At 46.0% G+C, this 23,954-nt stretch overlaps 1 protein-coding gene across 2 annotated transcripts in view; it reads left to right on the forward strand.

The window, feature by feature from the left end:
- The window catches only part of LOC147105266 (synaptotagmin-B), a 1,410,822-nt gene that overhangs the window by 208,818 nt on the left and 1,178,050 nt on the right, over positions 1-23,954 (forward strand). The gene's annotated exons all lie outside the window — the stretch shown is intronic.

Genomic DNA, 23,954 nt, shown 5'->3' on the forward strand with positions numbered 1-23,954 from the left:
GGTGATGATTTGGCCTTGGAGTAGTGCTGCAGCTGCAGCTTCCTTTGCCCAATCTAGATATCTTGTTAAATCTGCCTCTGCAGCAAATTGAAGATTTCCTTCATATCCAGCAGCACCAGTGTCACCTTCCCCCACAGCAGAAACAGCACAGAGCTCCTGGGGCATAAAGTCTGCCTGTCGGTAACAGCGGTTGAAAGGTAGTTATCCAAACAAAGCCCGAAAAGCTTCACCAAACACATTGGCCAAGAGTTTCCGCTTTGAAGGCGGTCGGCGATCCGGATGCAAATTACACTCAAAATTTAAGAAGTGGGGGTTTTTTGCTCAAATTTCCGCACAGCCTCATTTGCATAGCGCCGAATGTAAGATCTTCCCCGAACCAGCGCAATCGGGCAGCATTCCTTGATATATTTAAGAGTGTTAATCTGGTGCAGTTTTAACTGAGAATTACTTTAAAAACTACACAGAACCATTTACTAGTTACATTGGTGTACAGTCATCAGTTCCTTAGTAAAATAAAAAGAATATTTTGTGGGCGGGACTGCCTTCAAGCACAATGTCTTTTAAACCAGCGCAAAAGATTGCGGAAACTTGATTTGCACTGGACGTAACTTGCGCTTGAAATTCCTTGATCTTTTGCACCGTTTGGCCGATTTCGGGCGAATTGCACTGCAAAAAACTGATCTACCAGCAGAAACTCCTGCCCTATGAATGCAATTGCACTGCTGATATGTCCAAGAAGAGATATTCTTTGGTATTATTTTAATTGCAAAATAATAACTGTGGGTGCTTGTGCTCTGTTCAGTTCACTTGGGTTTGTACTGGCATCAAACAGGAGCAGTGAAGCCTTGCTACGTGGCTGTGATGTTAACAATTGAAGCTTATGCTGGGGAGATGTACTATTTTTGCTCCCAGAATAATGCTTATTTTCTCTCTACCTCTCTGTGGGAAATGTATTACCATCATTTGGGTGGCAGAATCCAGTCGCTTGCTTATGCTTCCTCAGTCTCTGTAAAAACAAATTCGAATTTCCTCTGTATGTCTCTTGGTCTATAATGTTTTCTTTTTGCACTATATAGTGAGGCAGTATGTTGTTATGGAGAAATTTTCAAAAAAAAAGAAACCTGAAGATTAAAGGGACATGTTTCAAAGAAGACACTTCGAAATTAATCTTGCTTTTAATGTGACCTTGTTTACTCTCTGTTTTCCCATAACAGTTAGTTATTGCAGTTCATGATTAATTTAGGAAAAGTGCAATCCGTTTTATTTCTTACAGCGTAATAGAACAAGATCAGTGGAGAAACAAAATTGTGCTGAAATCTTGATAGAATATTTTTAATAAATGATTTTTCTTTCTCTCTGTAAGTTCCCTGTCAGTGCCAAAGGCCCATTCAAGGTCACCTTGCTGAGAAGCAACAAAACCCATTCAATGTGTACCCTTTCATCTGTTATATTATTTGTCACTTATCAATATCAAGGTTTTTCTTAGCTATTGCTGAAGGTGATTTTATCAGAGTTGGAGTGTATTCTTTAATCAGTCGAAAATCAGTGAGCATGCTCTGCACTATGCAGGAATTTTGCAAGCACTGCATTGCAGTACTTTGAAGCAACAGCATTCCCTATGGTGAGCTGTACTTCACATACTGAATGTCAGGACTCTTTAATAACACACATGCAGACTACAGTCCTTCCCATTCAGATCATCCCCTCTCCTGGCTTGCAGATTTAGTACCATTTTATACCCTAGGGTACACATTACAACTTAAGATTTTTTTTTGGTGGGGGGGGGGGGAAGAAAATTGGTTAACTCTACCAGGTATTTAATTACCAGTTAACCTATTCAGTAGCAGAAAGCTGCAGTAAGGCTTGCACACAATAGCTTCTGCAGAGTATCTGTGATTTTCATCATGTATTTGTGCAAGAAGTAATGTTTCACAGAGACAACCTCGGGTGTACTGATGTAACGGTTGCACTCACAGTTTTTAAGCTAGGTGGCTGGCTGACAAAAACCACAATTCTATAGACTTGTCCCCAGGAATTTATTGTCTATTTGGAAACTCGATCTTGTTTGCTGAAGGTTTTTTTTTAAATCTCCCCTCCATGTCGTGCAACATTTGCTGCCAGAGGGCGAGAAGGTGACCTACTCTTGGCTTTCATTATAACACTAAACTGCTACAAGCTGTGTCAGAGCAGCATAGTGTGAATTCCCTCCCTCCCTCTCAGTAAGGGCTTGTCTTTTGCTGACAATGCAGACATGGTCCGAGAAAAGATGGGCATAACCCCACAGTGAGCGTTATGCCGTGGAGTAGAGAGGCACTGTGCCACTCACCACTGAATTTGCTCTGGCTGCACTTTCAGTTCTCAGTAAATCAGCTGAGATATAAATTAACCTGGAATAAAAAGCTAGTATCAGTAATGGTGACCATGAAACTATCGGATTGTCGTAAAAATCCATCTGGTTCACTAAAGTCCTTTTAGGGAAGGAAATCTGCCGTCCTTACCGGGTCTGGCCTATATGTGACTCCAGACCCACAGCAATGTGGTTCACTCTTAACTGCTCTCTGAAATTGCCTAGCAAGCCACTCAGTTGTAAAATAACCGCCACGAGAAAAAACAAGAATAAAACCGGACGGACCACCCAGCATCAGCCTCGGCACCGGCTATGGACACGACAATGGCACACCCAGCCCAGTCGACCCTGCAAAGTCCTCCTCACCAACATGTGGAGACTTGTGCCAAAATTGGGAGAGCTATCCCACAGACAAGTCAAGCAACAGCCTGACATAGTCATACTCACAGAATCATACCTTTCAGCCAATGTCCCAAACTCCTCCATCACCATCCCTGGGTATGTCCTGTCCCACCGGCAGGACAGACCCACCAGGAGTGGTGGCACAGTGATAAACAGTCGGGAAGGGGTGGCCGTAGGAGTCCTCAACATTGACACCAGACCCCGTGAAGTCTCATGGCTTCAGGTCAAGCATGGATAAGGAAACCTCCTGCTGATTACCACCTACTACCGCCCTCCCTCAGCTGATGAATCTGTACTCCTCCATGTTGAACATCACTTGGAAAAGCACTGTTTGTAGCAAGGGCACAGAATGTACTCTGGGTGGGGGGCTTCTATGTCCATCACCAAGAGTGGCTCGGTAGCACCACTACTGACCGAGCTGGCTGAGTCCTGAAGGACATTGCTGCCAGTTTGGGCCTGCGACAGGTGGTGAGAGAACCAACATGAGGGAAAAACGAACTTGACCTCGTCCTCGCCAATCTACCTGTCACAGATGCACCTGTCCATGACAGCATTGGTAGCAGTGACCACCGCACAATCATTGTGGAGACGAAGTCCTGTCTTAAAACTGAGGACACCCTCTATCGTGTTGTGTGGCACTACCACCATGCTAAATGGGATAGATTCAGAACAAATCTAGCAGCTCAAAACTGGGCACCCATGAGGCACTGTGGGCCATCAGCAGCAGAAGAATTGTATTCCACCACAATCTGTAACCTCTGATTCAATAAGGAGTGTAGACGAGCATGCCAGGAGCAGCACCTAAAATTGAGGTGCCAACCTGGGAAAGCTGCAATACAGGACTACATGCATGCTAAAAAACAGAAGCAGCATGCTATGAACACAGCTAAGAGATCCCACAATCAATGGAGCAGATCAAAGCTCTGCAGTCCTGCCACATCCATTCGTGAATGGTGGTGGACCATTAAACAACCAACGGGAGGAGGAGACTCCATGGCCCCGATTTTCTGGCCGCCGTTGGGCGGCTTTTCATGCGGCCGGGGGCCGAAAATCGGCAAAAAAGTGGGTCGGGACCCCCCCCCCCCGCCTGATTCACCGCCCCGTCCGACTTTCGGACCGCCGTTTCCCCGCACCCCGCTTCAGTCCCGGCCGCCGCTGGCAGGACTGCTCGTCGGAGCACTAATCACCAATGATCTCCTTGTTAAGGAAGATTTTCCGGGGCCGTTGCGACTTTGGGGCTTTCCCCACATGAAACCCGCCTGTGGGGAACCCCGCCGATGAGAGCTGGCGTGAAAACAGCTGGCTTGCTTGCTTGCAACAGGTCGCTGAGGGCTGAAGAGATTTAAAGAGGCAGCATTTGCAGGCTGCAGGACCTTATTGATCAAGGCTTGGGGGAACTTTTTGATGCCTTAGGAGCAGCTGTAGAAAGTTGGAGCCTCACACACTTCTCCAGTGTGAGCTCCTGGGAAGCCCCTCTCACCACCCTAACTCAGCACCTCCTCAACGGAGGCATCTGCCAGAAGCATTGGAGGCCTTTGGTACCTTCCCTTCCTGGCATTAGAGGATCTCCAACAGCAGAGGCGGCAGCAGCAGAACCAGGAACAGCATGATGAGCACCAGGCTGCTGCTCACTCACCTGAAGCTGCACAGGCCAGAAGGGGCCAGCGCTTGGAAGTGGCTTGAGAGCACCTTGCTGCGCTTTAGGGGGCCAGTGGGACCCGTTTCTGCACTGGCAGTCCTACTCAGAAGGACTTCCATGAAGATCTGGTTTCTCTGTTCAACAGATGGCCAACGCTCCTCAAGAGATGTCATTCTCTTATGAGCAATCACCATGTTTTCCATACCCTGGCGAGTTATCTCCTGCATGGAGGTTGCCAACCTTTCCATGGTGATGCGTTCATGTGCCAATGACTCCACAAAGGCTCTGCTCATGGTTGCTATGGACTCCTCCATTCGCTCCACACTTGCAGCGACCCTGAAGACAAAACCTGCCAGAGACTCCTGCATCTGTGCATGGAGATCCATCACCTCTTCTCTTGCGGATGGACCCAGAGGCAGAGGGTCGACATGCAGCGCAGCAGAGCTGAGCTGGCAGAGTCATGCGCCCTCCGACGAGGACTCTCCACTGCTGTCCCTGTCTCCAGAATCTGTTGAGGCTCACTTATGAGCTGTGAAACACCAGGTGACAACACTACTCTATGTTCCGAAGGTCCCCCCGAGGTGTGAGTGTCTGTGCTGGTGCTGGGTGCACTTACTTCTGCTGACACTGTGCCCTCAGAGGTTGGAGCTTCCTCTGAGGAGTCTGGCTGCACAGCTTCTTCCTCCTCCACAGTGAGGACGAGGGCTCTGGATGGTACTGTGGGGGAGTAAAGGAAGGAGATAGAGATGTAATGCCAAGGCTCTTCTGGTGACTCCTAGTGAGTTGGCATCTGCTGACACCTGCATCCATGCAGCATTGGTCTCAGTGGGAGGCCTCTTCCTCCCTGACCTAGGGAAGAGGACCTCCCTGTGGGCCCTAACCCCATCCAATAATGCCTGCAGTGAAGCCTCGTCGAATTTGGAGGCAGCTCGGGGTCTGGCACTGGCCACAGCTGGTGCAGGCTCCTCTGCCATTGTGCAAGAGTGGTTGAGAAGCCTGCAGAGGTGGAGAAGCTTGCTGGACACTTTGAAAGCACCACGAATGATGACATCATACTGTGGGGATTTCTGACTCGAATTGGACAATTAGCAAGGCTTCCCACATGCTGGGAATTAATTGGCCAATTGAGGGAAAATTGCGTGGAGCTGGCTGACACTTTTTTGTGTGTGTCAGAAACCCCACATTCGGGGAAACCCGACCATTTCCCACACAAGCCGAAAATCGGGGCCCATGAATATCCCCATCCTCACTGATGGTGGAGCCCAGCACGTGAGTGCAAAAGACAAGGCTGAAGCAATTGCAACCATCTTCAGCCAGAAGTGCCGAGTGGATGATCAATATCGGCCTCCTCCTGAGGTCCCCACCATCACAGAAGCCAGTCATCAGCCAATTCGATTTAGTCCACATGATATCAAGAAATGGCTGAGCACACTGGATACAGCAAAGGCTATAGGCCCTGACAACATCCCGGCTGTCGTGCTGAAGACTTGTGCTCCAGAACTAGCTGCGCCTCTAGCCAAGCTGTTCCAGTATAGCTACAACACTGGCATCTATCCGACAATGTGGAAAACTGCCCAGGTATGTTCTGTCCAGAAAAAGCAGGACAAATCTAAACCGGCCAATTACCGTCCCATCAGTCTACTCTTAATCATCAGCAAAGTGATGGAAGGTGTCATCGATAGTGCTATCAAGCGGCACTGACTCACCAATTACCTGCTCATTGATGCCCAGTTTGGGTTCCGCCAAGACCACACGACTCCCGACCTCATTACAGCCTTGGTCCAAACATGGACAAAGGAGCTGAATTCCAGAGCTGAGGTGAGTGACTGCCCTTGACATCAAGGCAGCATTTGACCGAGTGTGGCATCAAGGTGCCCTAGTAAAACTGAAGTCAATGGGAATCTCGGGGAAAACTCTCCACTGGCTGGAGTCATACCTAACACAAAGGAAGATGGTTGTGGTGGTTGGAGGTCAATCATCCCAGCCCCAGGACATTGCTGCAGGAGTTCCTCAGGGAAGTGTCCTAGGCCCAACCATCTTCAGCTGCTTCATCAATGACCCTTCCTCCAACATAAGGTCAGAAATGGGGATGTTCGCTTAAGACTGCACAGTGTTCAATGCCATTCAGAACTCTTTGTACAATGAAGCAGTCCATGCCCATATACAGCAAGACCTGGACGACGTTCAGGCTTGGGCTGATAAGTGTCAGGTAACATTCACGCCACACAAGTGCCAGGGAATGACTATCTCCAAGCAAGAGTCTAACTACCACCCACTGACATTCAAAGGCATTACCATCGCAGAATCCCCCACATCAACATCCTGGGGGGTCACCATTGACCAGAAACATAACTGGACCAGCCACATAAATACTGCGGCAACAAGAGCAGGTCAGAGGCTAGGTATTCTGTGGTGAGTGTTGTTGAGTCTGTGTTTTCAAATGTAGTTATGCTGAATAACAGGACACAGACTACAGAAGTAATTAAACAGGACTTTAGTGATTGAGGGTCAGGGCTGAACTGGGATACACTTTGCTCCGCAGGGTTTATATACTGGTGTGGTCACCACCGGTACTACAATGTACAGGAGCCATCAAAAAGTAGTCCATCACCTTAAGGTATGTAACCTGGTACAGGTTACATACACTACAATTCCTCCCCTTTTAGCTTAACAGTGTACACCCCAAATTAAACATTACATGGATAACATATATACAATTTTCACACAAAACTGTTCAAAGATTCAGTCTCTGAGGGGGCCTCCTGATCCGGGCCGGATAACGCCTTTCAGGGGTCTCTGGTTCTCGTTGCTGGGGTGGCTCATCCACTTGATCTCCTATGGATTGAACATCATCATGTACGTTCGAGTCTGAGGTAGATGCTACAGGCTCAATCAATTCTTCAACTGGTGTCTCTGCCATAGACATGGGGTCGACCCTTGTTCTCGATTCCACAAGTTGGTCAGCATGACGTCGTATTATGTTCTCTCCAACGTCTACCGTGTACATCAAGGGTCCTTGTCGTGCACGAATTGTTCCAGGTTGCCATTTATCATCCCTATAGTCCCTGGCCAACACTGGTTGTCCTATTTCGAAACTACGAGTGGCCTTGTTATTTACATGCTGGAATTGCTTGTTTTCGACTTCCCTTCTCACATTGGGTTTTAACAAATCCAACCGGGACCGCAACCTTCGGTTATAGAACATTATGGCAGGGCTTTGATTTGCCACTGCATGCGTGGCGTTTCGATACGCCATCAGGAAATTGTCCACCTTGTGTTGTAGTGGAATATGGTCTTCACTCATGGCCTTTATCGCCTTTTTGAACGTTTGTACAAATCTCTCGGCCAATCCATTTGTAGCCAGATGATATGGGGCAGATGTATAGTGTTTCACCCCATTCTTTTTCATGATTTTCTGGAATTCTTCTGACACGAACTGTGGTCCATTGTCTGAACATATTTGCTACAGCAACCCATTCCTTGCAAATATGGTTCTTAGAACTGCGATCGCCTTCTCAGAGGTAGTGGTCGACATCTTAATCACTTCTGGCCATTTAGAATGTGCGTCTACTGCTATCAAAAACATGGAATCCATGAATGGACCTGCAAAGTCGATATGCACACGTTGCCATGGGGTTGAAGGCCATTCCCACGGATGCAGCGGTGCAATTGGAGGTGCATTTTGAACTTTTTGGCATCCTGAGCAGCTTTTAGTCAGATCCTCTATTTGTTTGTCGATACCTGGCCACCACACATAAGCCCTAGCAAGGCTTTTCATCTTGACTCCCCCCAGATGACCTTCGTGCAATTCTTTCAGAACTCTCTCCCTTAATTTAGGAGGAATAATCACCCTTGTTCCATACATCAATGTTCCTTGACATACGGACAGCTGTTCTCGTCTGGCCGAGAATGCTGGTAACAGTGGTTCGCCATGTGCTGGCCATCCCTTCACTGTCAAGTCGTAGACCCGAGACAGTGTCGGGTCATTTCGGGTCTCTCTCTCAATACCCGCATTGGTGACTGGTAAGCATTCGATGATGGTTGAGTGAAATATCTCGACAGGGTCAACTGCTGGTGCCTCTTCCGCTGTAGGTAGTGGCAGACGCGACAGCCCATCAGCATTACCATGTTGCTTTGTACCTTTGAATTCAATATCATATTGATGTGCCCCTAGGAAAAGGGACCATCTCTGAAGCCTCTGCGCCGTCATAACCGGAACACCCTTCTTAGGGTTGAAAATGGAAACCAACGGCTGGTGATCTGTCAGCAGCGTAAACTTTTGGCCTTGCAGGTAATGGTTAAATTTCTTAACTCCCCACACGAGGCTGAGAGCCTCCCTATCTATCTGAGCATAGTTGCGCTCAGCGGAGGTCAATGATCTGGATGCGAACGCGACTGGCCTTTCCGAGCCATCTGGAAACTTATGTGAGAGCACTGCCCCGATACCATATGGAGAAGCATCACAAGCTAAGCGAATAGGCAGCGTTGGGTTAAAGTGAGCCAACACTTCCTCAGAGGTGATCAGCGCCTTGCTCTTTTGAAAAGCCCGCTTACAATCATCGCTCCACTTCCATGGTATTCCCATTTGCAAAAGAGTGTTTAGCGGGTGTAACACCGTGGATAAATTTGGAAGAAACTTGTGGTAATAGTTAACCAACCCGAGGAACGACCTCAACTGGGATACATTTTCTGGTGCAGGAGCTTTTACAACAGTTTCGATCTTGTCAGTTGACTTATGGAGCCCCTCCTGGTCAATGACGTGGCCGCAGTACGAGATTCGCTTTTGAAAGAACTCACATTTCTGGCGATTAACTCTGAACCCATATTCTTTCAATCTGATGAGCACTTGCTCCAAATTCGCGAGGTGATCCTTATCGTTATCTCCTGTAATCAGGATGTCGTCCAGGTAGCATTGTGTGCCTGGGATTCCCTGCAATACCTGCTCCATGGCCCTTTGCCAAATCGCTGGAGCCGATGCCACTCCAAAAACCAATCTATTATACCGATATAAGCCCTTATGTGTGTTGATCGTGAGGTACTGGCGTGACGCCTCATCAACTTCCATCTGTAGGTACGCCTGCGCCAGGTCTATCTTGGTGAAGTGTTTCCCGCCAGACAGCGAAGCGAAGATATCTTCAATCCGCGGAAGCGGATATTGCACCGTGTGAAGAACCGGATTAACAGTGATCTTGAAATCGCCACGGATGCGAACCTTCCCAGGTTCCCCCGGCTTGTTGCTCAACGAACGCTTCATGACAGGAACAATGGGTGTGGCCCATTCGCTCCAGTCCACCTTGGACAGTACCCCTGAATGTTCTAGCCCTTCCAGCTCTGCTTCCACAGCAGGTCGTATCGCATAAGGTACCGGTCTGGCTTTGAAAAATTTTGGGTTTGCATGTTCTTCAACCTTGATGTTTGCCATAATTCCTTTCAGTGTTCCCAGTCCCTGTTGGAACACCTCCTTAGCATCGTCCAATATTTTGGACAGTCGTTTAGGTTTGACGTCGTCCTCCTTACAGGCATCTACAGTCAGTGCTTGTATGGAATGCCAGTCCACATTTATTCTCCAGATCCATTCCCGTCCCAGTAGTGGCGGACCTCCATCAGGTAACACATATAAGTCCATTTTCTGACTTTCTTTACCATTGTAGACCACATTTACTTTTATCTTTCCTTTGGGGTATACTATTTGCCCCGTGTATGTTTTCAATACAATCTCCGTATCCCTCAGGGGAATGTGCGTGAATAACCTTTTGTAATCTTGCTTATTCATGACCGTTAATGCCGATCCAGCGTTCAATTCCATCTTCATTTGGACTCCTGCTATCCGAAGCATAACCCAGATAGTTTGGTGGTCTGCTGTGTTACCCACATTATGTATTTTTAGACAACCCAGTTCCTTACTACTGGAGTCTGAATCCATCTTCTGTTCATCCGAACTGTTCTCTGTCACCTTGTGTACTTTTTTGTACTTCTCCTGCGGCGACTTTTTGCTGCTGGTCTTCTTTCCTGACCGGCATACTCTCACTATGTGACCAAGTTTGCCACATTGCCTGCATTCTTTATCTTTGAACCAGCACTGGTTCTGGTCATGCATTGTCCTTCCGCAACGATAGCACTTTACTGCGCCCAATGCCATTTCATTGGTGCTGAATTCCAATGGCCTTTGCTGTATTTCTGCAGCGCCTCGTGCTGCTGCCTCGTGCGATGCTGCAATGCTGAAAGCTGTGTCCAGCGTAAGGTCCTTTTCCTCTAGCAGTCGCTTCTGGGTTCCTTCCCTTAGGAGCCCACACACAAACTTATCTCTCAGTGCGTCTGCTAGTCCTGTACCGAACTGGCAGTACTTTGATAACTTGCGCAGTTCAGTTAGTAATTCAGCGTTGCTTTCTTCTTTAAGTTGAATTCTTTTGTAGAATTTAAATCGTTCCGCTATCAGCAGCAGCATGGGGTTTAAATGCTCTTGCAGGATAGTAACAATATCCGCAAAACTCTTCCCTACCGGTTTGTCTGGTGTTACAAGGTTCCTTAATAACCCGTACGTCTTCACACCCATCGAGTTTAATAGGGTTAGTGCTTTCTTATCATCCGGTACCTCATTCGTTGTACAGTAAACTTCGATGCGTTCCACATAAGTGGCCCAATCTTCCACATCGTTATCAAAAACAGTGATGTTACCCATTTTTGGCATCCTTGCTGAGTTTCCTTTCCCTTCGGATATGATTATTATTATTTTTTAATTTTTTTTCCAAGATGGCGGCTTTTCCCGCGCTTGGCGGCTTTTCCCACGCTCGTCTTCTTCCCCCGCCGACTCAAAATGGCGATTCCCGCGCTGTTGCCATTCACGCCTCCCAGTGGTCCTTTATTTCCCCTTCGCTGCTGCTCTTGTTCCCCGCCGCTCCCACGGTCCTTGTGGTCATAAACGCTTTTCTGGCTGCTGCGCGTCTCTGCCCCGATTGCAGTCCGGCCCCTGACACCGGCTGCGGTCGCGTTCTCCGCCCTTTTCGTCGCTTTCCCTCCCCTTCTCTCACTGACAACTCGGCCGACTTCCCCCCCGTGCCGCTCGATCGGGCTTACCCGCCGCTGTCGTCGAAGGGATGTTCACTGATGTTTGACTTCGTGGCCAGAACCCAACCCGGGTTCCCGATGGCCTCCCGTGCGATGCAGTGCTCAGCAGGATGTTGAGGTTGGATGTCCTTGTTCGACGCCCATTTCAGAGGACGAAGCTTCCTTTGATGCAAAACTGCCGCTAGGTAAGATCAGACTCGTCGCCACTGTTGAGTCTGTGTTTTCAAATGTAGTTATGCTGAATAACAGGACACAGACTACAGAAGTAATTAAACAGGTCTTTAGTGATTGAGGGTCAGGGCTGAACTGGGATACACTTTGCTCCGTAGGGTTTATATACCAGTGTGGTCACCACCGGTACTACAATGTACAGGAGCCATCAAAAAGTAGTCCATCACCTTAAGGTATCCTCTTAAGGTGGTACAGGTTACATACACTACAAGTGTCTCACCTCCTGACTCCCCAAAGCCTTTCCACCATCTATAAGGCACAAGGAACGAATATAAAAAAAAATCTGCGGGGGGATGTGGACTCGCGGAAGGCATCCATAAGTGCACATGACCACTTCAGTGCATAGATCATGATAAAATACTGGAAACAAAATTAAGTGATGACTTAATAATGATGAGATGAGATAATGGACTTGATTTTTCGAACATCGACGAATGAACGAGACTCGCCGTTCATTACACTTACAGCTGCTCACAGACCTTTTATGGGCTTTTGAGTGGCAACTTACTGTCATCGGGCATCTGATCCAGCGCGGCTCCCTCTACAGGGGATCTGGGACACACATGAACAGGGAAAGCAACAGCGTGTCTCCTCAACCAATCAGACTGACGAATCTTCACTGAGACACGCAGGCCTGGATATTAACGGGGGTTGGTAACATAGGTGTGGGGGAGGTGGGTGATTTCAGATGGGATACTTGGATGTCTGGGTTTCCTTGCGTGCTGTAGAGTTTTAACTCCACAGTGTGTGTCTTTTGGCCCTGACAGGTACCCCGCCCGGAAGTCAGCCTGATTGACAGACTTGGCTTTCAGTTGGACAGGGAGCACTCTGGAGCTGGCCGCAGGAGCAGAAAGCTCCGATCTCCGACCCCGGGGGGCGGGGTTAGTCCGATCCTGGATTCCGGGGGTGTGGGTCCAATACCCGATCTCGGGGAGGTGGAGGTCCAATCCCGTGGGAGGCCGGGGGGAAGCTCTCCTGCTCCTCGTGGCCCACAAGCAGTGGTGTGAAGGCACTTATCTTCTCCCTGAAGCTGTCCTCGCCTCGTATAAGGTTCCTGGTTTCCCGAGGCCTGGAAAACCAGGCCGCCCACTGTAAATCCTGCAAATCAGATTAAATCAGAGGATGCCAGCCTTGCCAACCCACCTCCTGGGAGTTTTGTACAGGAAGATCCCACAAACATCAGAGAGATAGATGACCAGATAATACTTTTAGTGATGTTGGTTGAATTATAAATTTTGGCCAGGAGAACACTCTACTTTTTAAATAGTTCTATGCATTTTTTTACATTCAGCAAGGAAGGCAGACTTGATTTAACATCTCATCTGAAAGACAGCACCTCTGACAGTGTTGCACTCCCTCAGTACTGCACTGAAATGCCAGCCTACATTGTGTGCTTAAGTCTCTGCAGTGGGGTTTGAATTCATGACCTGGTGACTCAGACGTGTGAGTGCTACCACTGAGATAAGGCTTACATTTTAGTAATCCTAATAACTAGTAATGCCTTCAAATCACAGCATGGAAAAATCTGAATTTTGATGTCCTGTTTACATTCTGCAACTGTATTGTATAAGATGAGTGCTTCAGTGTGAGGTTGAAGTCACAAATGTGGTAGACTTAGATAAACCACTGTATGACTATCTCACACCTCATCCATCTCAAAATAGCTGCTTTTTTGGGGTATTTAGAGTGAACTAGTGAAAGTTATCAGTTTTTGTGGGTATTGCAACTCAATAGAGTCATAAAGCACAAAAAGGTAATGGCATTTTGAGTTTTATAAATAGAGCCGTGGCCTGGAAATTCCTGGCACCCCATTCTGCCAATGTAGGTGCCGCAGAGTGGAACCTCCGCCTGTCCTTGCCCAAGGCTTTTTCTGGAGACAGGCTTATTTGCATAGCCAGTGCCTGCAAAGGTGCATCAGCATCGAACTCTCCGACCTGAGTGGATTTGCCCTTCTAATGTAGAGCAGAGTCCTCCAGCGTCTCAAATCAAAGCATTTTGTTTTTAATTCTTCCCCTCTTTAATTTTCTTTTTCTGCAATTGATCCCCTCCAGGATCGAGTAACTTACTCTAGTAAAAATTTGGGGCCTTTAGAAGGAATCAAAAGGCTAGAAATTCGGCTCCTTTGTGCCTGCCATTAGTGCCTCTGGGGAGCGCTAACGGGGCGCAAAGGGCTTATCTCCCGGGGGGTCAAAAAAAAAGCGCCACCCCGAGAAATTTGGCGGGGCGTTTCTGATGCACTTCCCGATTTTCGTTTTTTGGCCGACCTCCAATTTGGCCCTCCATGGTGTGCCGTGGCATGATCCTGGACGCCATCGTGCAGCCCGGCACCGCGTCTCGGCGCCGGGCTGTGGCTGCAGCACCACGTTGCCCTGGTGGCCTAGTGTGGATGATCGGAGGCCCTGCAGAGTGTGCAGTGGCCCTCCCCTTTAACTGAAGGGGGGGGGTGTTGAAATGCGGCAGTGCTCCGCAGAGCCTCCGCGGAGCGCTGCCGATCACGCCCCGACATCGCCTCGGTTACCACCCAACATTGCGCTCCACTTCCTGTGCGGGGCAGTAAGCTGAATTTAGCAGCTGGGGTGGGACTTCCGCGCCGGGCGCTAAATGCCTGGCCTTAACGGGGCTTAACCGAATTTCGCGCCACTTAAGGGTTTTATTCCAGGTCTCCACTGGTGAGTTCTGCTCAAGAGTGTAAAGGGAAGAATTTTCTCAGAAATTTGGGTACTCCCCTGACATGTCCCCTTAACAGGGAGGGGCGGGGTGGAGAGGGGATGTGGATGGAAGAGCTGCCCATGGCTCCCATGACTGGAACTTCAAGGTCCAGTTGAAATGTGGCAGAATCCCGCTCCTAGTTTCCTGCCTCCCTCCCCTATCCTGGCCGTAACTGCCAAGCCCTCTCCAGCCCCAGGTAATGAGAAATTTATCAGATGGTTAGACCATCGTTGGAATACTGCCTATAGCTTTGGGAACCCCATTATAGAAAGGACATTAAAGCTATGCAGAATGTACAGGGTAGATTCACCATGATGGTACCAGCTATGCGAAACAATAGTTATGAGGAAACACGTGAGTTATTGTTAGAATGCCATTGGAGCAAAGAATGCTAAGAGGAGATTTAAGAAAGGTTTCTAAATTTATGAAGGGTGAAATGGGAAAGATTGTTTGTTCTGGTTGGGAAGTCAGTGAGGAGGGTTCCTCACTTAAAATTATCACTGAAAGTGAGGAGAGAGGTTAGGAGAAATGTTTGTATGCAGAGCGTTGTTGAAGCATGGATTACTTTGCCGCAGGGTATAATAAAGGCAGAGACTATTATGTCTTTTAAGTGAAAAGTGGATAAACATTTCAAGCAGAAGATGATATAGGACTAGGGGGAGAGAACAGGGCAGTAGGGTTATCTTTGGATTGCTCCAGCAAAGCGCTGACAAAGATCTGATGAGCGGAATGGCCTCCTTCTGTCATATGGTTGGGTTCACCACCGCCAAGGTTCCTTCGTACTAGTCTATGTCACTCCAAGGACACAGGAAATCGTTGTAGAAAGCAAAGCTGGGTTCAAGAGCAAATTTGAGAAGGAAATTAGTAAATTGCTGCCAACAGAATATTCCTTCTTGATTATGAATATGTTTATTGCACAACAGAGTTTTAACTTTGCTGCATCAGATAGTTTTCTTGATTTTTTTGTTTGTTTGATGGTGTCGTACAGTTTGTGTTTTTTGGGCTATAAACTTCTAAAGACTGTGACAAACATATTAAACTGATTCTGTTCATTTATAGTGTTTCCATGTTACAGACAACAGGAATAGGGTTGTTAGTTCTTTGGAAAGTACCTCTAGCACACTATCCAAACAGTATGAGCAAATACTTAACTGTCTCTGTACTCGCTGTAGCCTGCTGATGACATTAGTGGGCATAAGTGTAATGCCTTCCCATGACATTCCATTTTAGCATCGGTGTTAACTCCATAATCTAGCACATAATCTCAGCTGACACTTCAGGGCAATAGTGACCGATTATTGAACTGTTGGAGGTGATGTCTTTCAGATGAGGCAATAAACTGATTTGTCTGTTTAAGCAGATGTAAAAGATTGCATGGCACTATTCAAAGAAGAGCAGAGAGTTCTCCCAGTGCCCCTGGCCATTATTCTTCCCTCAACCACCATCGCCAAAAACAGATTAACTGGTTATTCATTTTGTTTCATTTTCTGTTTGTGGGAACTTGCTGTGCACAACTTGGTTGCCATGTTGTCTACATAACAAAGTAATTCATTGGTTGTGAAGCACTTTGGCATATGCTGGGGATGTAAATGGTGATACATAAATGTACGTTTGCTCTTTCTTTCTTAATGTCTGCCTTAAAATACTAAACTGAAAAATGTTATATGAATGGGCTAAGTGTTCACTGGCTGGAGTCAGGCAACAGTCATTTCTGGCATTCTGGGGGAGAAATTGGGTTGCTCTGCGCCTCTTGTTAGCGCCCACGTTTAACAATTCTATGCGGGGTGCCAGCCGCGATCGCTCAGCCCAGCGCTCCTCTTGAGTGCCGGGCTGTTTCCGCGGCACCCCACTCCCCAGTGGGCCGACAATCTTGAGCCTTACTCTGAAGTTTCAGACCCAAAAAACTTTCAGAGCTAAAGGTTCTAATTGAAGTTATTTAAACAGGCGTGTTTATAATGAACAAATGTATGTGTTTGTGTAAAATTTCTTTGTCCACTGTATCAACAGAAGTTGTTAGCGCATTAAAAATGAAGAGATTATGGCCTTTGTTAAAATAGTAGAATTTCAAACAAACCTGTTAACATATTTGTTGCTAATGTCACACACATGACTTACTCCAGAGTCTCTTGCTGTGGTCGTGACAGTCAGGCATACCCAGTAGAGATAAATTGGCATTAAATTCTCCGGTCTTCTTTAATTCAGCAGGCATACTGTACTCCACATCCCTGGTAGTAGCTTCATACCACCAATCAACTCTGGTGAAACTGGGAAATTGGGTAAGAGTAATTTAGGTGAAGTGGATACGAGCCTATATCCACTCCTCCGTGCCCAAGTTGCCAGTACACATCCAGTACCTGTAGCTGCATATGCAGCATCCGTGGAGAGAGAAATGGAGTCAACGTTTCAGGTCTGTGACCCTTCGTCGGTGTGTGACCCCACAAAGGGTCACAGACCTGAAACATTGACTCTGTTTCTCTCTCCACGGATGCTGCTTGGCCTGCTGAGTTTTTCCAGCATTTTCTGTTGTTGTTTCAGATTCCAGCGTCCGCAGTATTTTGCTATTGAGCTGTATGTGCAGCATGTATGCAGTATATCACTTGCACACAATAAATACTTCCCTACAGCTCTCTTCGGAAAAAAATCAGGCATTTGTGCTTCGGTCACTGAAATACCCAGATAGCATTAACAGTAATGCTTTTCAGGAATGTTTTGTACATTTTGACTTGTCAATATTACTGAGGTCTCATTGGAGCAACAGTACAAATGGAAAGTTAAAAAGTCAAGTGCTTTGAAAGATGAACAAACATAAAGTTGTAATAAATGAAATGATACAGAAAAAAAATGCAGGAAAATTGAAATTTTGTGTTATTGAGCAGTGGCACTAGGAAACTAGGCATATTGAGCACATTACTGAACAGCTGTTAAAGTGCTGGGCTGGACATTCCCTGGTGGAGCTGTCTTTAATATTTGAAGTGCTTTTGTTTCTTCAATAATTTAATATATTGTTAAAAAAGAACTGCTTGGCTTTTTAAAAGCAGGAAAAAAGAGCCCTGTTTTCACTTACCATTATGAAATGAAAGGGATCATAATCATCTACCATGTACGCTAAGTATAATAGATCTCTGATAGGAATGGGAGCTTTTGAGACAATCCCCAAGTTTAAAAAACTAAAACAAATTGGACAGCACATTTATTTGCAATATTAATGGGATTACTGATCAGAGGTAGACTTCTCCTGAACCCGAAGCTGACCTGGAGTTGGGACGCACTGGAGAGGAGCTGGCTTTCCTGGAGGGTTAATGGATGTTCCCAGGTAACGGCATGTATCTGTGCAGCTCGTATTCTGTGCCAATGTAAGAAAGACCAAGTAATGAATGGACTCCAGTTATGAGAGGTGGCTCCAACATGTTAATGTCAAGGCTGCTGGAGATCGGGTGGTATCAAAATGCGAGCTCTCCAAATATAATCACCCAGATATAGATGATGGCAGCACTGTAAATAATCCAAAATAACAACAGAAAATGCTGGAAAAACTCAGCAGGCCAGGCAACATCCGTGGAGAGAAATTAGAGTCGACATTTCGGGTGAACTGTAAATAATCCATGTTAAAATATTAACAAATATTGTATTGCAGTAGTGAACAATTGGTCTCAATCTATGCATTTGATTTGTAATACAACCGAAAAAGGCAATAATTTGTAAACATGTACAGCAAGCTGAATTAAAAAATACCTTAGACTGAAAATAGAATTAAGTTAAATCAGAGTGATGTTGTGTAGGTTATGGGAGCTTTAAACTTGCATAAACAAGGCTTTTCAGTTGTGCATTTGCTGCTCCACAGTTCAGCCAGGAGGAGGTGTAGCACACACTGCATCCTGAGCAGCTACATGTTCACCAGTGACCAGAAGGAAGGCACACACATTACTGCTGCCAAGCTGGCTGACTCCACAGCATTTTATCATGTGGGAAAACTTTGTTTTCAGCTAACATAGGACAAAAACTTATTCAGCTATCAGAGCAATTATTTAATAATCTACTATCACAAAAATTGATCCTGCTTTCATCTTAAGTACAAAAAAGAAAAGTTTTGTGCCGATTGCTTTAGAAAAAAACAAAGTGCAAAATCTTTGCAGGGATATTGAGGTATAGGACATGTTTGTATGTTGTTAGCAGTAATAATCAGCATCACAAAACTCCCAGTAAGAACATTTTTTTCAAAGGCAAGACCTGCTTCATTTTGAGTGTAATAATGTTGTTACATTAAAGATGATTAAGGTATCATTTTGACTGAACAATAGGTGATCATACGCTTTCCAACATGTACTTTGGTTCGAACAGTGTGGCTCCAAGAATTACATCAAACTATATTTCTGTTTTGTGTGAACAATCATTTGTAATTCAATTTTAACTGTTGTTTACGTTTCTTGTATGAAATATAATTGTAGGTCTCTGTTATAAAATGAGTTTGCATGGATTTAATTTCTTGTTGAATTCGTGGCATGAATGCATCTTTCTGTTTTCATTCCTTTATTCTTTCTTTGTGTCCCAATTTCTATGTACACAAAGAATTAATACAAAATTTCAGGCATGAAAAACAGAAACAGTTTCTATAAATAAAAGATTCAATGCGGTTTCAGGTGGGAGGTCGGAAGGAAGCGGTGGAACATCGCGTGCCCCAGAGGCTGCCTACCGAGACCAGGTAAGTGTCAGGATCAACTGTCAGGGCCGTCCCTTGCATAATATATAATTCACTTCTGTCTCATAGCACTCTGTCATTGTGGAGAACTCAGGGTAGATTTTCAGATTCATGTTGCCCCATAAAAGGAGTGCAATCGAGCATAAATATAGACAGATATCAGTGATGCTAAATCTGCATCTGCAATGTGCACAGAGCATTCTGAATGGAACAGAAACTCCTACCAGAAAGAGATAGGAGCTTCATTTCAATATTGTAATGATGGGCAGATGACATTGTATAGATGTCCCCACTATTTCTAGGCATTTATGTCTGATCTGCATCAGAAATTAGTCCATACTATTCCTGAAAAGTAAAAAAGAATTACAAATTTACCATTTGGGCCCTTTTTTGATCCTCTTCCTCGCTAGGTTGGACTGGCAGGAAACTCGCAGCGGATTCCTGCTCATTCCGCCGAGTTAAAATTGCTGTCGCTTCCCAATTACATCATTGGAACCTGACATGCATATGTAAAAAAAGACCCTGCCAGCTTTGGACAGGTGTCTTTGCCGCCTGTTCAGTCCAGCAGGTTAAAATCGCAAAGAGCCAGTGCCCAGTGACTCTAGGGTGGGTAAATAACCTGGGCGATTTTAATTGCCCAATTTCTGCTGGGCGGGTAGGGTTAAAATTCCACCAAAAGGCTCAGGGAGGTCGCAGCACACAATATTAAGATATTACATGGGTGGCGAGGGGGGGGGGGGCGTAAGAAGGAGTATTACGTTGGCACATTTATTTACAGTTGTCAATGAGCTGTCCCCTGGAGTGGTGCGACACGGATTGATGGCTGTGTACTTGCACTGAGCTGTGGAGACTACTGAGTGGAGGCAAACTTCTAAATCACAGAGAGATATGAGTGCGAGTTGTCTCAAAAGTCATGCTCACACTCCTCACAAAAAACAGTTCCAGAGTAGTACCTAAGGTGGGAATAGTCTACAGGACCCCGCCACTCCCACACACACATCCTCTTGGTGGGGGGGGGGGGGGCAGGGGAAATTTCAACAGCAACCACAAAGTACATGGGGTTTTCATCACTGTACTAAGAGTGATAGCCTTTCTTGCTAGTAATTTGGATTGAAGACTGTCTTTTAGAACAAATAATAAACCAAACCTTTATGGCATATAGTATTCATGATGTTGCAACAGGAAGTTTGAATGACCTCCGAGACTTGAAAGTAAAGAATAAATGTGTTTGGAACTGTGTGCAACCTGATTCTATCAAAGGTAAATTTAGTGTCTATTTATCATTGAGCTTTGGAGGCCATTCTAACTCCTAATTAAGTGTCAACTTGGTTATTTAGTAGTACTCTCATTTCTGAACTAGAAAATTGTGATTCAAGCCTCACTCCCAAGACTTGGTTATATAATCTAGGGTGACATTTCAACATAGCACAGAGAGAGTCCTGCATTGGCAGAGTTCGCCTTCTGGGCTGGATTTTTCCAACCTCGGCAGGTCCATGGCGGGCGACATCTGAGGCGCATGGGGACCCGCATCTGTCTTGATTTTCCGTTGATGGGGCTTGTTAAACCAGCCCTGCAAGGTTCCCAGCCAATTATTAGGAAGCGGGTCTGATGACGTCATTTGATGACACGTCATCAGCCGGTTTCCTTAAAGGGACCACGTCCACAATCATTTTGACAGTTGTACTGTCGGTGTTCTACAGCATTGAGGTGCTGCAAACACTGACAAGCACTGCACAGAGATGCATGGCTGCACCCAGGCTCTCCCATGACTCCCTGGAGGGGGTCACAGCACGCAGGGAGGTTCTCTTCCCTTCCAATGGGCAGTAAAGACCTCCCCAGGACACCAACGCAGCCTGGTTGCACATTGCACAGGAGGACACAAGCAGGGATGTTGTCAGGAGGACCAGGCTGCAGTGGCACAAACCTTTCAATGATCTCAGTAGATCACAAAATGTTACTGCAAAGCGCCACACAACCTCATCCTGCTGTGCCACTCATCACATCCCCATCACTCTGCCTTCCCTACACTACTCCTGCAATCCTTACTCATACCAACTTAGCTTGCACCTCCACCCATCCCTCTCGATCTACATTATCACTTCCTCATCTCACTAGCCACCCCTCACACTCACCCTCATCCTTTTCCAATCATACCAACTATCAACACACAAGGGTAGGCAGTTGGGTGTTATCGCCAATGTTCATGTAAAGTTTCTGTTAATGCGGTGTCAAACATTCAAATCTTTATTTTCAACACTTTGCATTCTTGGGCAGATCTGTGTGCACCTTTGGCAGTGGCTTAGTGAGTTGCAATGAATGGTGAGACATAATGGAACCCCCCCGCCTGCAATGGTGATGAGTGTGAAAGGAATGGCTTGGGCATTGTAGGGATGCTTTATGGTGGTGGTGTGGGGTGATGCCAACCTGGTGCATCATGTGGCAGCCATGGTGAGGACATTCCTGGCTTCCCGGGCAGCTATGTGCTCAGGTGCTGATGCCCTGTGTCCTGTGCAGCATCAGGTGATTGTGGCAAAGGTTGGTGCTGTTGCTGGTGTGCCTGATGATGTTGGTGTTGGGGCTGATCGTGGTGGAATTCTCAAGACCAAGGTGAGATTTTTTTCAAGGGCACCGATGCTGATGGAATAGATGGCAGGTGAAGTTGAGATGACAGACGCGATCTGTCAATGGTGAGAGAGGTTGCGCCAAGGCGGTGATACTGAATAGTGAGTTTGCTCCAAACACTTCAAACCTCCATAAAGCTGAAAAGTGTATTCCAAATCCTGAAGGCTCCAGCCTCTAAGATTGGAAATTGAACAGCTGTGAAATGGTAGCTTTTATACCACATTTGTAGCTGTCAAATATTCACAGCAATGCAGAGTCATTGAGAACCTGACACACTTACCTGAAGTGATCCCCGAGCGCCAGGAACCTCGTAAAAACATGGAAAAATCGTTAGGACCTGGTAAAATGCTGCTTAAAGTGCCGGCACTTGGGAAATTAACAAGGAGGTGGGTTCAGAGTGGAACTGCCATTTTGACAGTGAACCCGCCTCCGAACCCGCCCTCTGAGCACCGGCAAAATTCAGCCCTTTGGATGTAATGTTAAACCAAAGCCATTCAACTATGTAGGTGAATGTAAATGACCCTATGGCATCTTTCAAGGAAGAGTAGGGAGTTCTTCTGGTGTCCTGGCCAATATTCTTCCCTCAACCAACATCACCAGAAACAGATTAAATAGCCATTCATCTCATTTGCTGTTATAGGATTTGCTGTACACAAATTAGCTTCCATTTTTGCCTATATAACAGTGACTAAACTTTGGAAGTAATCCATTGGTTGTGAAGAACTTTGGGATGTAATAATGTGCTATATGAGTTTTCTCTTTCTCTAAGTATCTTTGAAATGGAAATTAAGCATGCTTCTATTTTTTTTTAAGCTGGACTACGTTAGTTTGTTAAAAGCTTTTTTTGTAAGTGCATGAATGATTATTAAAATTAATTCATCATACTTGACAGTTCTGCATTTTTACAAAGATAAGAAAATGACTTTACAGAAAGCAACTTAACAAAATGAAACTCAGAGTTCAAAGAAAAATCAAATACATTAGTGCCAAAGCAAAATACTGCAGATGCTGGAAATCTGAAATATAAACAGAAAATGCTGGAAATACTCAGCAGGTCAGGCAGCATCTATGGAGAGAGAAACAGAGTTAACGTTTCAGGTCGATGACCCTTCATCAGAACTGGAAAAAGCTGGAGATGGAACAGGTTTTTAAGCAAGTGTAGGAGCAGGGAAAGGAGGGAGGGGAGGAAAGAACAAAAGGGAAGGTCTGTGATAGGATGGAAGGCAGGAGAGATTAAGAGACAAAAGGGATGATGGTGCAAGGCAAAAGGAGATGGTAATGGGACAAGTTAAGAAACAAAGAAACAAAAGATGGCTCTAGATGAAGTGTAACTGGCGATGGCAGAATGATCGATAGCTGCCATGTGGGAGAGAGAAAAAAAATTACAAAACTGATAGGGGCAGAGGTTATGATCTGAAATTGTTGAACTCAATGTTGAGTCCAGAAGGCTGTAAAGTGCCTAATCGAAAGATGCAATGCTGTTCCTCGAGCTTACATTGATAATCATTGGAACAGTGTAAGAGGCCGAGGGCGGAGAGGTCAGAGTGGGAGTCGAGCGGAGAATTAAAGTGACAGGCGACCGGAAGCTCGGGGTCACCCTTACAGACTGAACGGAGGTGTTCTGCAAAACAGTCACCCAATCTGCGTTTGGTCTCCCCAATATAGGAGACTGCATCGTGAGGAGCGAATACAGTATACTAAATTGCAAGAAGTACAAGTAAATCGCTGTTTCACCTGGAAGGAGTGTTTGGGGCCCTGGACAGTGGGAAGGGAGGAGGTAAAAGGGCAGGTGTTGCATCTCCTGTGCTTGCACGGGGAGGTGCCGGGTGAAGGGGAATGGGTGTTGGGGGTGATAGAGGAGTGGACCAGGGTGCACAATAGTGCAAGATCCCTTCAAAGCACATAGCTTTATTAATAAAAGCAGAAAATGCTGGAAATACACAGTAGGTCTGTCAGCATCTGAAAGTATAGGTTAATGTTTTGGATACAGACCCTTCCTGAGAATGCTCTTTGAAACACTTGTATCTGAAATATTAACCTGCCTGTTCTTTTTTCAGATACTGATGAACCTGTTCTGTATTTCCAGGGTTTCCTGATTTTTGTTTCACATTCTGGAGGTTTCTTTTTTCTTTTTATCTCCACGTGAAATTATGATTGCTGAAGAAGTCGAAAATAGTTTTAAATGGGAGTAAGAAAGTATCAGCTTCCCCCTAGGTTCCCATTGAGGTAGGAAGTCCTTATGA

Source organism: Somniosus microcephalus, chromosome 18 (genome assembly GCF_052327205.1).
Source record: "Somniosus microcephalus isolate GS21.2 chromosome 18, FLI_Smic_1.0, whole genome shotgun sequence".
NCBI lineage: Eukaryota > Metazoa > Chordata > Chondrichthyes > Squaliformes > Somniosidae > Somniosus > Somniosus microcephalus.